This window comes from Dendrobates tinctorius, unplaced genomic scaffold (assembly GCF_039654945.1).
Source record: "Dendrobates tinctorius isolate UK_male_01 unplaced genomic scaffold, ASM3965494v1 ptg000418l, whole genome shotgun sequence".
NCBI lineage: Eukaryota > Metazoa > Chordata > Amphibia > Anura > Dendrobatidae > Dendrobates > Dendrobates tinctorius.
In genome coordinates, this window is record NW_027362082.1 from 913056 (window position 1) to 927453 (window position 14398).

A 14398-nucleotide genomic window follows, 5' to 3' on the forward strand; every position below is an offset into this window, starting at 1 on the left:
CAAACACTATTAAACGGCCTTTTAAATGTGGAACTAAGAACTGTTTATGATACCATATAAACAGTAAAATGATTCAAATTGATGGTGTCGGCCCTTTAAAGAACAATGAGGGTGAAATCTTAGAGAGCGATGTGGGAAAAGCAAATGTTTTAAATACTTTTTTCTCAACAGTGTTCACACAGGAAAAGGATTTGCCAGGGGAAATGCAGAGTAAACTCCCCATTAAGTATTACCTGCCTAACCCAGGAAGAAGTGCAGGACCGCCTTAGTAAGATTAAAATTGACAAATCACCAGGCCCTGATGGCATTCACCCTCGGGTATTAAGGGAGTTAAGTTAAGTTGATAGACAGGCCTCTATTCCATATATTTAAAGACTCTATAGAAACAGGGTCTGTTCCTTTTGATTGGCGGCAAGCAAATGTGGTACCAAGATTCAAAAAGGGGCGTAAAAGGGAACCTGGAAGCTATAGGCCGGTTAGCTTAACATCTGTTGTGGGTAAAAGTTTTGAAGGATTTCTAAGGGATACCATTATGGAATATCTCAATGTTAATAAATGTTTAACTCCATATCAACATGGATTTATGAAGGATCGCTCCTGTCAGACTAACCTGATCAGCTTCTATGAGGATGTAAGCTCTCAAATGGACCCAGGAGAATCATTGGATGTCATTTATCTCGACTTCTCTAAAGCATTTGACACTGTCCCACATAAAAGATTGGTGAGTAAGAGGAGAAAGCTTGGGCTAGGGGAAAATGTGTGTAGATGGGTAGGGAGCTGGCTCAGTGATAGAAAACAAAGAGTGGTTATTAATGGGGCATCCTCAGATTGGGCCAGGGTTACTAGTGGGGGACCATAGGGGTCTGTATTGGGCCCCCTACTATTTAATATATTTATTAATGATCTAGTGGATGGCTTACACAGTAAAATATCAGTATTTGCAGATGATACAAAACTATGTAAGGTAGTTAACAAAAAGGAGGACAGTTTGCAACTACAGACAGATCTGAGTAAATTGGAGAATTGGGCTGAAAAATGGCAAATGAGGTTTAACACAGATAAGTGTAAGGTTATGCACATGGGAAGGAGAAATGCTCAGCTACTTACCGGTAGCGGTGTTTTTCAGGAGCCCATGACCCTCCCTAATTGGGTGGTGCAGTGAGATTCCGTGTGCCCCACAATTAGTAGATCGTCTAGATAGGGGATCACAAGAATGTCTTGTTCGTGCAAATGAGCCATAACCTCCGCCATTATCTTTGTGAAGACCCGGGGTGCCACCGCCACCCCGAAGGGAAGTGCCCTGTATTGAAAATGGCCTATAACTCCGCCCACTGAAACAGACACCCTTAGGAATTGCTGATGATCTGCATGTATCGGAACATGATAATAGGCGTCTTTAAGGTCTAAGACTACCATAAAGCACCCACCGAATAGCAATTTAATCGCCGATTTCACAGACTCCATTTTGAAAGAGTGAATTTCAATGAATTTATTGAGGCTTCTGAGAAGGAGCAGTCTAGCTTCTTAACTAGAAAGAGGGGCGAGTGGAACCCCTTACCTCTTTGTAGCTCAGGAACCTTCACCAAGACACCTTTCTTAGGGATCCCCTCTCATGCTCTGTAATCCAACTGAGGTGGGAGAGAGGGCCGCCTTTTTATGTTTGTAGGTTTCACTAGAAGCCTTCACTAGACCTTTGTACAGCTGTATAATGAGGCCCAGGCTTTATAGTGAAGGGACAGGAGTGAGGGCCTGTTCCCAGGAGCTACAGTCTGAGGAAAGGGCTAAAAAGCCTTCACTAGACCCCTGTACAGCTGTATAATGAGGCCCAGGCTTTATAGTGAAGGGACAGGAGTGAGGGCTTGTTCCCAGGAGCTACAGTCTGAGGAAAGGGCTAAAAAGCCTTCACTAGACCCCTGTACAGCTGTATAATGAGGCCCAGGCTTTATAGTGAAGGGACAGGAGTGAGGGCCTGTTCCCAGGAGCTACAGTCTGAGGAAAGGGCTAAAAAGTCTTCACTAGACCCCTGTACAGCTGTATAATGAGGCACAGGCTTTATAGTGAAGGGACAGGAGTGAAGGCCTGTTCCCAGGAGCTACAGACTGAGGAAAGGCTAAAAAGCCTTCACTAGACCCCTGTACAGCTGTATAATGAGGCCTAGGCTTCATAGTGAAAGGACAGGAATGAGGGCCTGTTCCCAGGAGCTACAGTCTGAGGAAAGGGCTAAAAAGCCTTCACTAGACCCCTGTACAGCTGTATAATGAGGCACAGGCTTTATAGTGAAGGGACAGGAGTGAAGGCCTGTTCCCAGGAGCTACAGACTGAGGAAAGGCTAAAAAGCCTTCACTAGACCCCTGTATAGCTGTATAATGAGGCCCAGGCTTTATAGTGAAGGGACAGGAGTGAGGGCCTGATCCAAGGAGCTACAGTCTGAGGAAAGGGCTAAAGAGCCTTCAATAGACCCCCTGTACAGCTGTATAATGAGGCCCAGGCTTTATAGTGAAGGGACAGGAGTGAGGGCCTGTTCCCAGAGCTACAGTCTGAGGAAAGGGCTAAAAAGCCTTCACTAGACCCCTGTACAGCTGTATAATGAGGCCCAGGCTTTATAGTGAAGGGACAGGAGTGAGGGCCTGATCCCAGGAGCTACAGTCTGAGGAAAGGGCTAAAAAGCCTTCACTAGACTCCTGTACAGCTGTCTAATGAGGCCCAGGCTTTATAGTGAAGGGACAGGAGTGAGGGCCTGTGCTCAGGAGCTACAGTCTGAGTAAAGAGCTAAAAAGCCTTCACTAGACTCCTGTACAGCTGTATAATGAGGCCCAGGCTTTATAGTGAAGGGACAGGAGTGAGGGCCTGTGCTCAGGAGCTACAGTCTGAGGAAAGGGCTAAAAAGCCTTCACTAGACCCCTGTACAGCTGTATAATGAGGCACAGGCTTTATAGTGAAGGGACAGGAGTGAGGGCCTGTTCCCAGGAGCTACAGACTGAGGAAAGGGCTAAAAAGCCTTCACTAGACCCCTGTACAGCTGTATAATGAGGCACAGGCTTTATAGTGAAGGGACAGGAGTGAGGGCCTGTTCCCAGGAGCTACAGTCTGAGGAAAGAGCTAAAAAGCCTTCACTAGACCCCTGTACAGCTGTATAATGAGGCACAGGCTTTATAGTGAAGGGACAGGAGTGAAGGCCTGTTCCCAGGAGCTACAGACTGAGGAAAGGCTAAAAAGCCTTCACTAGACCCCTGTATAGCTGTATAATGAGGCCCAGGCTTTATAGTGAAGGGACAGGAGTGAGGGCCTGATCCAAGGAGCTACAGTCTGAGGAAAGGGCTAAAGAGCCTTCAATAGACCCCCTGTACAGCTGTATAATGAGGCCCAGGCTTTATAGTGAAGGGACAGGAGTGAGGGCCTGTTCCCAGGAGCTACAGTCTGAGGAAAGGGCTAAAAAGCCTTCACTAGACCCCTGTACAGCTGTATAATGAGGCCCAGGCTTTATAGTGAAGGGACAGGAGTGAGGGCCTGATCCCAGGAGCTACAGTCTGAGGAAAGGGCTAAAAAGCCTTCACTAGACTCCTGTACAGCTGTCTAATGAGGCCCAGGCTTTATAGTGAAGGGACAGGAGTGAGGGCCTGTGCTCAGGAGCTACAGTCTGAGGAAAGAGCTAAAAAGCCTTCACTAGACTCCTGTACAGCTGTATAATGAGGCCCAGGCTTTATAGTGAAGGGACAGGAGTGAGGGCCTGTGCTCAGGAGCTACAGTCTGAGGAAAGAGCTAAAAAGCCTTCACTAGACTCCTGTACAGCTGTATAATGAGGCCCAGGCTTTATAGTGAAGGGACAGGAGTGAGGGCCTGTGCTCAGGAGCTACAGTCTGAGGAAAGAGCTAAAAAGCCTTCACTAGACCCCTGTACAGCTGTATAATGAGGCCCAGGCTTTATAGTGAAGGGACAGGAGTGAGGGCCTGATCCCAGGAGCTACAGTCTGAGGAAAGAGCTAAAAAGCCTTCACTAGACCCCTGTACAGCTGTATAATGAGGCCCAGGCTTTATAGTGAAGGGACAGGAGTGAGGGCCTGATCCCAGGAGCTACAGTCTGAGGAAAGGGCTAAAAAGCCTTCACTAGACCCCTGTACAGCTGTATAATGAGGCCCAGGCTTTATAGTGAAGGGACAGGAGTGAGGGCCTGTTCCCAGGAGCTACAGACTGAGGAAAGGGCTAAAAAGCCTTCACTAGACCCCTGTACAGCTGTATAATGAGGCCCAGGCTTTATAGTGAAGGGACAGGAGTGAGGGCCTGATCCCAGGAGCTACAGTCTGAGGAAAGAGCTAAAAAGCCTTCACTAGACCCCTGTACAGCTGTATAATGAGGCCCAGGCTTTATAGTGAAGGGACAGGAGTGAGGGCCTGATCCCAGGAGCTACAGTCTGAGGAAAGGGCTAAAAAGCCTTCACTAGACCCCTGTACAGCTGTATAATGAGGCCCAGGCTTTATAGTGAAGGGACAGGAGTGAGGGCCTGATCCAAGGAGCTACAGTCTGAGGAAAGGGCTAAAAAGCCTTCACTAGATCCCTGTACAGCTGTATAATGAGGCCCAGGCTTTATAGTGAAGGGACAGGAGTGAGGGCCTGTTCCCAGGAGCTACAGTCTGAGGAAAGGGTTAAAAAGCCTTCACTAGACCCCTGTACAGCTGTATAATGAAGCCCAGGCTTTACAGTGAAGGGACAGGAGGGAGAAAAGTGGGGAAAGGAGCAAGAAGAGCCGGACTGCCCATCACTAACCTGCATTAGTGATCTGTCGTTCATGAACGATCCAATTCAAAGAGCCGGCTCCCCGCTGGTAACGAAATGAGCTGGCTCTGCACTGTGAACGAGCCGGTTCTTTTTTTTTTTTTTTCTGGTGCCAGGCAGTGGCAGTGACTCATCTGGGAGGAGGCGGAGCTGTCAGGAGACAGGGAAATGTGTGCTGGAGTGAGTGGAAATATTTAAAGTGATATACTCCTCCTAGCTTCAGACATGCATGCATGGCATACAGTATATGGCATGTGACTGTAGAGGGGTTAAACTCAAGTGACTCAACAAATTGGTCTCATGTAGACTCTCACATATACTATAGTATACTATTAGTTAACCCCTTTCTGCCATGTGACGTACTATCCTGTCCATGTGCCCTGGGACTTAATTCCCAGGGACGGAATAGTACGTCTAATGCGATCAGCGGCGGCCACGTGGTGAGCGCCGCTGATCGCGGCCGGGTGTCAGCTGAATATCACAGCTGAGACCTGGCACAATGTGTCAGGGGCGGTCACGGACCGCCCCCGACACTTTAATCCCTTTTACACCGCGATCAAACACGATCGTGGTGTACCGGGAGTTAAAGGGAAGCATCGGCAGGGAGGGGGCTCCCTCCATGCTTCCCTGAGCCCCCCACAGCAGCGCAATGTGCAGCGCTGCTGCGGGGGGCTCCATCCCTGCAGGTCCCCGAATCCAAGATGGCGACGGGGACCTTCGGGGGCCTGTAGGGAGCTGACTTCCTCAGTGCCTGCAAAGCGCAGACATGAGGAAGTCTGCTTCAATGCCTGTGACAGATCGCTGGTCTGTCACAGTGATCTGTGATGTGACAGATCAGCGATCTGTCACATGACAGGTATGTCCCCCCTGGGACAACCTAATAAAGTTTAAAAAAAAAAAAAAAAAGTGTAAAAATAATTTAAAAAAAATCGCTAAATAAACTAGTAAAAAAAAAAAAAAATTCCCCAATAAATTCATTTTTTGAAAATAAAAAAAAAAAAACAATAAAAATACACATATTAGGTATCGCCGCGTCCGTAACGACCTGCCCTATAAAACTGTATCATTAGTTAACCCCTTTAGCGAACCTCTTAAAAAATAAAAATAAAAAACGAAGCAAAAAATAATGATTTAATATCATACCACCAAACAAAAAGTGCAATAACGCGCGATCAAAATGACGCATATAAATATCCATGGTACCGCTGAAAACGTCATCTTGTCCCGCAAAAAAAGAGCCACCATACAGCATCATCAGCGAAAAAATAAAAAAGTTATAGCTTGCAGAATAAAGCGATGCAAAAATAATTATTTTTTATATAAAATTGTTTTCATTGCAAAAAACCGACAAAACATAAAAAATGACCTAAATGAGGTATCGCTGTAACCGTACTGACCTGAAGAATAAAACCGCTTTATCAATTTTACCGCACGCGGAATGGTGTAAATGCACCCCCCAAAATAAATTAGTGAAACGCTGGTTTTAGTTCATTCTGCGTCACAAAAATCGGAATAAAAAGTGATCAAAAAAGTCACGTGCCCGAAAATGGTACCAATAAAATCGTCAACTCATCCCGCAAAAAATAAGACCTCACATGACTCGGTGGGTCAAAATACCGAAAAATTATAGCTCTCAATATGTGGTGATGCAAAAACTATTTTTACAATAAAAAGCGTCTTTTAGCGTGCGACAGCCGCCAAACATAAAAACCGCCATAAATAGTAAGTCAAACCCCCCGATATCACCCCCTTAGTTAGGGAAAAATAATAAAATTAAAAAAAAGTATTTATTTCCATTTTCCCATTAGGGTTAGGGCTAGGGTTAGGGCTAGGGTTAAGGCTCAGATTAGGGTTAGGGTTAGGGCTAGGGATAGGGCTGAGATTAGGGTTAGGGGTGTGTTGGGGCTCGGGTTGGAGTTATAATTGGGGGGTTTCCACTGTTTGGGCACATCAGGTGCTCTCCAAATGCAACATGGCGTCCGATCTCAATTCCAGCCAATTCTGCGTTGAAAAAGTTAAATGGTGCTCCTTCCCTTCCAAGCTCTGCCATGCGCCCAAACAGTGTTTTACCCCCACATATAGGGTTATCAGCATACTCAGGACAAATTGCAAAACAACTTTTGGGGTCCAATTTCTCCTGTTACCCTTAGGAAAATAAAAAATTGGGGGCAAAAAATCATTTTTGTGGAAAAAAATGATTTTTTTATTTTCACGCCCAGGCGTTATAAACTTCTGTGAAGCACTTGGGGGTTCAAAGTGCTCACCACACATCTAGATAAGTTCTGTGGGGGGTCTAGTTTCCAAAATGGGGTCACTTGTGGGGCGTTTCAATAGTTTAGGTACATCAGGGGCTCTCCAAACGCACATGACACCCGCAGACCAATCCATCAAAGTCTGCATTCCAAAACGTCAGTATTTCCCTTCCGAGCCCCGACGTGTGCCCATACAGTAGTTTTCTCCCACATATGAGGTATCAGCGTACTCAGGACAAATTGGACAACAAGTTTTGGGGTCCAATTTCTCCTGTTACCCTTGGGAAAATAAAAAACTTGAAGACTAATTGATCATGTTTGTGGAAAAAATACGATTTTTCTATTTTCATGCCTGGGCATTATAAACTTCTGTGAAGCCCTTGGAGGTTCAAAGTGCTCACCACACATCTAGATAAGTTCCTCAGGGGGTCTAGTTTCCAAAATGGGGTCATTTGTGGGGGGTTTCCACTGTTTAGGTACATTAGGGGCTCTCCAAAGGCAACATGACACCCGCAGACCATTCCATCAAAGTCTGAATTCCAAAACGTCACTACTTCCCTTCCGAGCCCCGACGTGTGCCCATACAGTAGTTTTCTCCCACATATGAGGTATCAGTGTACTCAGGACAAATTGGACAACTTTTGGGGTCCAATTTCTCCTTGTACCCTTGGGAAAATGAAAAATTGGTGACTAAAAGATCATGTTTGTGGAAAAAATACGATTTTTTTATTTTCACGCCCGGGCGTTATAAACTTCTGTGAAGCACTGGAGGGGTTCAAAGTGCTCACCACACATCTAGATAAGTTACTTGGGGGGGTCTAGTTTCCAAAATGGTGTCATTGGTGGGGGTTTTCTACTGTTTTGGTACATCAGGGGATTTCCAAACGCAACATGGTGTCCGATCTCAATTCCAGCCAAAAACATCAAATGGTGCTGCTTCCCTTCCGAGCTCAGCCATGCGCCCAAATAGTGGTTTACCCCCACATGTGGGGTATCAGCGCACTCAGGACAAATTGCACAATATCTTTTAGTGTCCTGTTACCCTTGGAAAAATAAGAATTGAGGGTGAAAAGATCATTTTTGTGGAAAAAATATGATTTTTTAATTGTACGGCTGTATGTTATAAACTTCTGTGAAGCCCTTGGGGGGTTCAAAGTTCTCACCAAACATCTAGATAAGTTCCTTGGGGGGTCTAGTTTCCAAAATGGTGTCATTTGTGGGGGGTTTCCACTGTTTTGGTACATCAGGGGTTTTCCAATCGGAACATGGTGTCCGATCTCAATTCCAGCCAAAAACGTCAAATGGCGCTGCTTCCCTTCCGAGCTCTGCCATGCACCCAAATAGTCATTTACACCCACATATGGGGTATCAGCGTACTAAGGACAAATTGCACAATAACTTTTAGGGACCTGTTACCCTTGGAAAAATAAAAATTGGGGGTGAAAAGATCATTTTTGTGGTCAGGGCTGCAGTGTAAAGCATGGGGACTGCGAATGGAAAGCTGACCCTCTGCTAAAGAGCAAGGCTGCAGTGTAAAGCATGGCCACTGAGAATGGAAAGCTGAGCCTCTGCTAAAGAGCAGGACTGCAGCGTAAAGCAAGGCCTCTGAGAATGGGAAGCTGAAGAGCATGGATGCAGTGTAAAGCAAGGCCACTGAGAAAGGGAAGATGAAGAGCAGAGCTGCAGTATACAGTTGAATGTTGGAGTTGGAAGAGAGGTCAAAGGTCACTGTGTCTAAGGAGCCTGCAGCAGCAGCAGCAGCAACCACTGAAACCCTCTCAGAGAGATGTCTGTCCAGCCTGTGTGTGTGTGAGACCAAACCCAGTAAAGGAGAACTTGTCATCCACTCCTCCTCTCTCTCGTGGCCGCCTGTTCCACTCTTTGATCACCCTCACGGTCACAAAAGTTTTTTCTAATCTGTGTCTCTCTCCTCCTCCCATTCGGTTTCATCCCACTGCTTCTAGTCTTTCCTTGTGCAAATGAGAATAAGAAGGATGATCCTTCTACCCTGTGACAGCCGCCCTTGAGATATCTGTAGACCGCTAATAAGTCTCCTCTCGGTCGTCTTTTCTGCGAGCTAAGTCTTCCCAAATCCCGTTACCGTTCCTCATAATGGGACATGGTTTGCAGACCGGTCGGTCACCATTTTGGTCGCTTTTCCCTGAACTTTCTCCATGTGGTGCCCCGGACTGGACACGGTATTCCACATGAGGTCTGACCAAAGTGGAGTAGAGGGCCATAATGACCTCCCGTGATGTAGACTGTATGCTTCTAGAATACATCCCAGAACTGTATTTGTCTTTTCTGCTGCTGGATAGCATACCACCCAAGTCTTTTTCACATGTGCTGTTGCTTAGCCCTATTCCTCCCATTCTGTATGTGCTGATTTCATTTTTATTGCCCAGATGTAGCACTTTGCATTTTTCCCTGTTAAAAACCATTCTGTTAGTTGCTGCCCGCTGCTCCAGTTTATTTCTATCTCTTTGAATCCTCTCTCTCTAGTATTAGCTATCCCTCCTAGCTTTGAGTCATCAGCAAATTTAATCAGTGCCCCCTCAATTCCTTCATCTAAATCATTGATAAAGATGTTCCATATGGAGGGAGGTGTATTCTGGCGTCTTCCGACAGGACGCGTCTCCGGTTGTATTTAGATAGGCGTGGCCGAACGCGTTGGCACGCCCTTGACACTGTTCCAGAAAAGGATTGCAATTCCACGTGTCTTGCTCCACACATGTTTCTTATCAAAAAGTGTGTACAGACGATGGAATAGCCATGAGCTTTTGGTGGGGAGACGGACAATTAGGGGGTTCGGTGGACCACGCATCGATGGCAGCAACGTAATGTCATCAAGGTCGCTCCTCCATCGGGTACACTCCGCAAGGAGAGGGGCGCGCCAGGGGCCGCCGCCGCCACCGCGGCGATGAGCCTCCCGAGTGCTTGTGATCCACCAAGCCATCTGAGCCCACAAGTCCATGGCCAGAGCTCGCTCTCCGCACACAAGTATATAGCCATGCCTCGGCTGTATTTATGCGCCAGTAACAGCAACGCCTGTTACATTATGGAGAGATTGTATTTTCCCAGCAGCTCATTTGCCTATGTCGATGAGCAAGCGCTGTGATTGGCTGCCTGTTCTACACTGTGTGTGCAGAATTATTAGGCACGTTGTATCGGAGAGGATTCTTTTTCTTTATTGAACAGCAGCAACTATGTTCTTCTCAATCAGGCCAGATGGCTCCCCGCTATCAACACTTACTATTTTTGGAAGTTGGAGTGGGGTTTTTTTGGTTGGATGTGGCTATCTTAGGAGGATGGAGATCTGCTTGTGCAGGTCACTATCACGGGGCAGATTTATTAGGCCACGTAATAAACACCCAATCTGTCCCCATCTCACTGGTTTATTTTCACCAGGTAAACCAATAGAACAAGGCAAAATTTAGAAATAAACATTTCTGACATTCAAAAGCAAAAAAAAACAGTGACCAATATAGCCGCCCTTCTTTCCGATGACACTGGCCTTCCTCCCATCCATAGATTCTGTCGTCAGTTGCTTGATCTGTTTACGATCAACATTGCCGTGTGCAGCAGTAGGGCTGCAGTGTAAAGCATGGGGCCTGAGAATGGAAAGCTGAGCTTCAAACAAAGGTCAGGGCTGCAGTGTAAAGCATGGGGACTGCGAATGGAAAGCTGACCCTCTACTAAAGAGCAAGGCTGCAGTGTAAAGCAAGACCTCTGAGAATGGGAAGCTGAAGAGCACGGCTGCAGTGTAAAGCAAGGCCACTGAGAATGGGAAGATGAAGAGCAGAGCTGCAGTATACAGTTGAATGTTAGAGTTGGAACAGAGGTCAAAGGTCACTGTGTCTAAGGAGCCTGCAGCAGCAGCAACCACTGAGAACCCTCTCAGAGAGATGTCTGTCCAGCCTGTGTGTGTGTGAGACCAATCCCACTAAAGGAGAACTCGTCATCCCCTCCTCCTCTCTCTCGTGGCCGTCTTTTTAATCACCCTCACGGTCAAAAAAGTTTTTTCTAATCTGTGTCTCTCTCCTCCTCCCATTCAGTTTCATCCCACTGCTTCTAGTCTTTCCTTGTGCAAATGAGAATAAGAAGGATGATCCTTCTACACTGTGACGGCCGCCCTTGAGATATCTGTAGACCGCTAATAAGTCTCCTCTCGGTCGTCTTTTTTGCAAGCTGCGGTAAGCATTCCCAAATCCCGTAACCGTTCCTCACAATGGGACATGGTTTGCAGACCGGTCGGTCACCATTTTGGTCGCTTTTCCCTGAACTTGCTCCATGTGGTGCCCCGGACTGGACACGGTATTCCACATGAGGTCTGACCAAAGTGGAGTAGAGGGCCATAATGACCTCCCGTGATGTAGACTGTATGCTTCTAGAATACATCCCAGAACTGTATTTGTCTTTTCTGCTGCTGCATAGCATACTACCCAAGTCTTTTTCACATGTGCTGTTGCTTAGCCCTGTTCCTCCCATTCTGTATGTGCTGATTTCATTTTTATTGCCCAGATGTAGCACTTTGGTTTTTAACAGGGAAAAATGCATTCTGTTACTTGCTGCCCACAACGCGTAGGCGCAATAGCCTGATATCGGTTCTAGGGCAGCGCGCACTACGCATGCCCGAGAATGCTTGTCACAGCGCAGGCAACAGGATTCAAATCAAGAGGAGGTAGCGACGCATGGGGCATCATGATGGACAGATGGTGGGTGGCGCCGAGGCGCCACTCATGCATGATTGACGGATGGTAGGCGGCTGATATAGGGGGACACATCATACCTATGGGACACATTACAGGTAAGAGGAGCTAATTATAAAAGTCAATATTTTGGCATTACTCGGGGTCAGAAAAAGAAGAGCCACCTTCACAGAATGCAGCCTTAGTGCTGCTGAAGGTGGCTCTTTAACTGAAAAATGCCTCTTGGGGGTGACAGGTTCCCTTTAAGATGAGTCCCAGGAGACCGAGGTCAGTCAGACCCACACTAAAGGGACTTGAATTCTTTTGCTAGGGGGCTCCATCCAAGTGGAGCCAGGGTCACGTTTGACCCTCAGCTGCATTGGACATAGGCTGTACTAACTGTATATGTGTTTAAAAAAAAAATTATAACAGTTTTAAGCTTAGAGGTGCCGCCATGTTCAGGGATGACCATATTTTAGGAGGGAGGAGTGTAAGGAGGTGGCAGGGACCCTCACATTCCTCCTCTTCCCTGGACGCTGTTCTCATGGTTACGTGTGGCACCTCATTGTTCACTAACGTCATTATACTTGTTATGTACTGTAATGTGATGTATCTGTCATGTACGATGTATAGGCTTAGGGCCAGGATAGGATCTTAGATAGTATAGGACCGTAGGGGGATTAGAATAGAGGGGGTCATCATAGAGAAAAGGAATAGAATAAAATAGATTAGGAGTGTTAGTTAGGTACAGTTAGCATAGAGGTTTGTCAGTAGGGAGGAGTCAGAGGTGAGCAGGGCAGAGCAAAGGGATATAGTCAGGACACTTCCTGGATAGGCAGCAGAGCCCGGGCAGCCTTGCCTAGGGCAAGGTGCAAGGAGTAGTGAAGGAGACAGTCTGCCGGCTGTGGGGATGGAGCTGCTATAGCAGGAAGGGGTCCCAGGCTGAGGATCATGCAGGTGGGCACCAGCTTAAGGGCTGTCTCAAGAAGGATCCGGGGTCTACAACCGAGGCAGGAGTAGCTGAGATGTCTTTCCTGGAACCTTTCCCTATTGGAACCGGACAAGGGGATGGCAGGGAGTTGGTGACACTGAAGGCATTGGATAACACCCGAGCATGCTTGGATCAGACATTATCCGAGCATGTTTTCTCATCACTAAAAACCATATACAGTGATAACTTGACTTACAAGTTTAATTCATTCTGTGGCCGAGCTCTTAACTCAATTTGCTTGTATATCAAATTAAATGTCCCCATTAAAAGGAAATGAAATACAATTAATCCGTTCTTCCAGCCCCCCAAAAACCACACCAATTATTTTATTAGGAGTTTAAAAAAAAGATTCATTAACAGCAAAATTAGCAGAAGAATGAACCAAAAAATAACCATTATCCTATGAACAGCCCCATGTCAAATACATGCAGCATGCAGTGCTTAAAATAGAGTCCACCTCAGGAAAATGGCAACGTTGGTAATACTAAAAACCTGTGTGCAGCAAAAGATGGTAAGGTCCTGAATCACAAGAAAAGATAAAAAGAACTGACAGGGCAACTCACTTTTTTAGGACCCATAGTCGAAGAATGAAGCAACGACAGAGGTGCTTGTGTGGCGCCCCTGAGACTCAGTCGCCACAGAGGTACTGCACTTTCTCCTAAGGTGTAGTGCCCCACCACCTAGGTAAGTTGGGAACTCCTTTCCTCGCTCCAACATCTGCATCCCACACACAGGATAGTTCAGTAGGTCCACCTAGCAGCTTCAAGCTGGGGGTAGCAGAGCACCCTTCGTGGAACCCTGCTTCGTAACACGAGATGTGCTGGGAGGTGGGTGGAGTTAGTATAAAAGAGAGGGAAAGTTTAGAATTACAGGTCAGTCTGACAGAAGGTCAGATGAGAAGGAGTTCAGTTCTGAAGTTAGAGTTTCAGTTTTGAGTTCAGTTTAGAAAAAGTGCTGCAGCTGCCTCAGTGATCTGAGCCAGCTGGCACGGGAAAGAGAAGAGAAGGAGAAAGACGTAGACCTGCAACCTAAGCTTCCATAAGAAAGAGAAGGAACAGCGTGGAACGAAGGAGTAGGAGAACAGAGAGGAGTTGTGGGTTGAGAGAGAACCCTGCCTATAGGTTCTCAGCGCAAGGCCGGGGCCTGGTCCCCGAGGTTGTATGGACACTTATGGTTCTGCAGCAGACACCGGTGGAGTAGTTGGCTGTAAATGCACTACTCCCATCCAAGACTTGGGACACAACAGCAACCGATTCACGAGCCAGGACTCTGAGAGGAGTCCCAGATAGAGGCTACAGCTGTCTGTCATACAAGTAGAGTTGTTAGGAACATCTGACAGGAGGAACTTCAGCGTAACCACGGTACTGGAGCTCTTCACACTAAAGGCGCAATAGAGGAGTCGTTCAGGAAAGGCACATGTTGGTGGAGTGTTGGAGAGGAGATCCCTGACTTGCCCGGGAGGTTGATTGAGTATCTACCCCAGAGGACACGGCACGGAGGCAGGCACCAGTGGGTACCATGAACTGTGAGTAATGCTTTGAAACTGCGAGCCCTGGTGACCTCCATTCATTCACCGCTAAAACCTTCAGCACCGCTACATCTGGGTGCCAGCATCTATACCATTCTGCGCCTCTCCTCATCCATTGCACCTACACTGCCCTGGGACTACAGCTCCACCTGTGGGGAGCTACACCATCT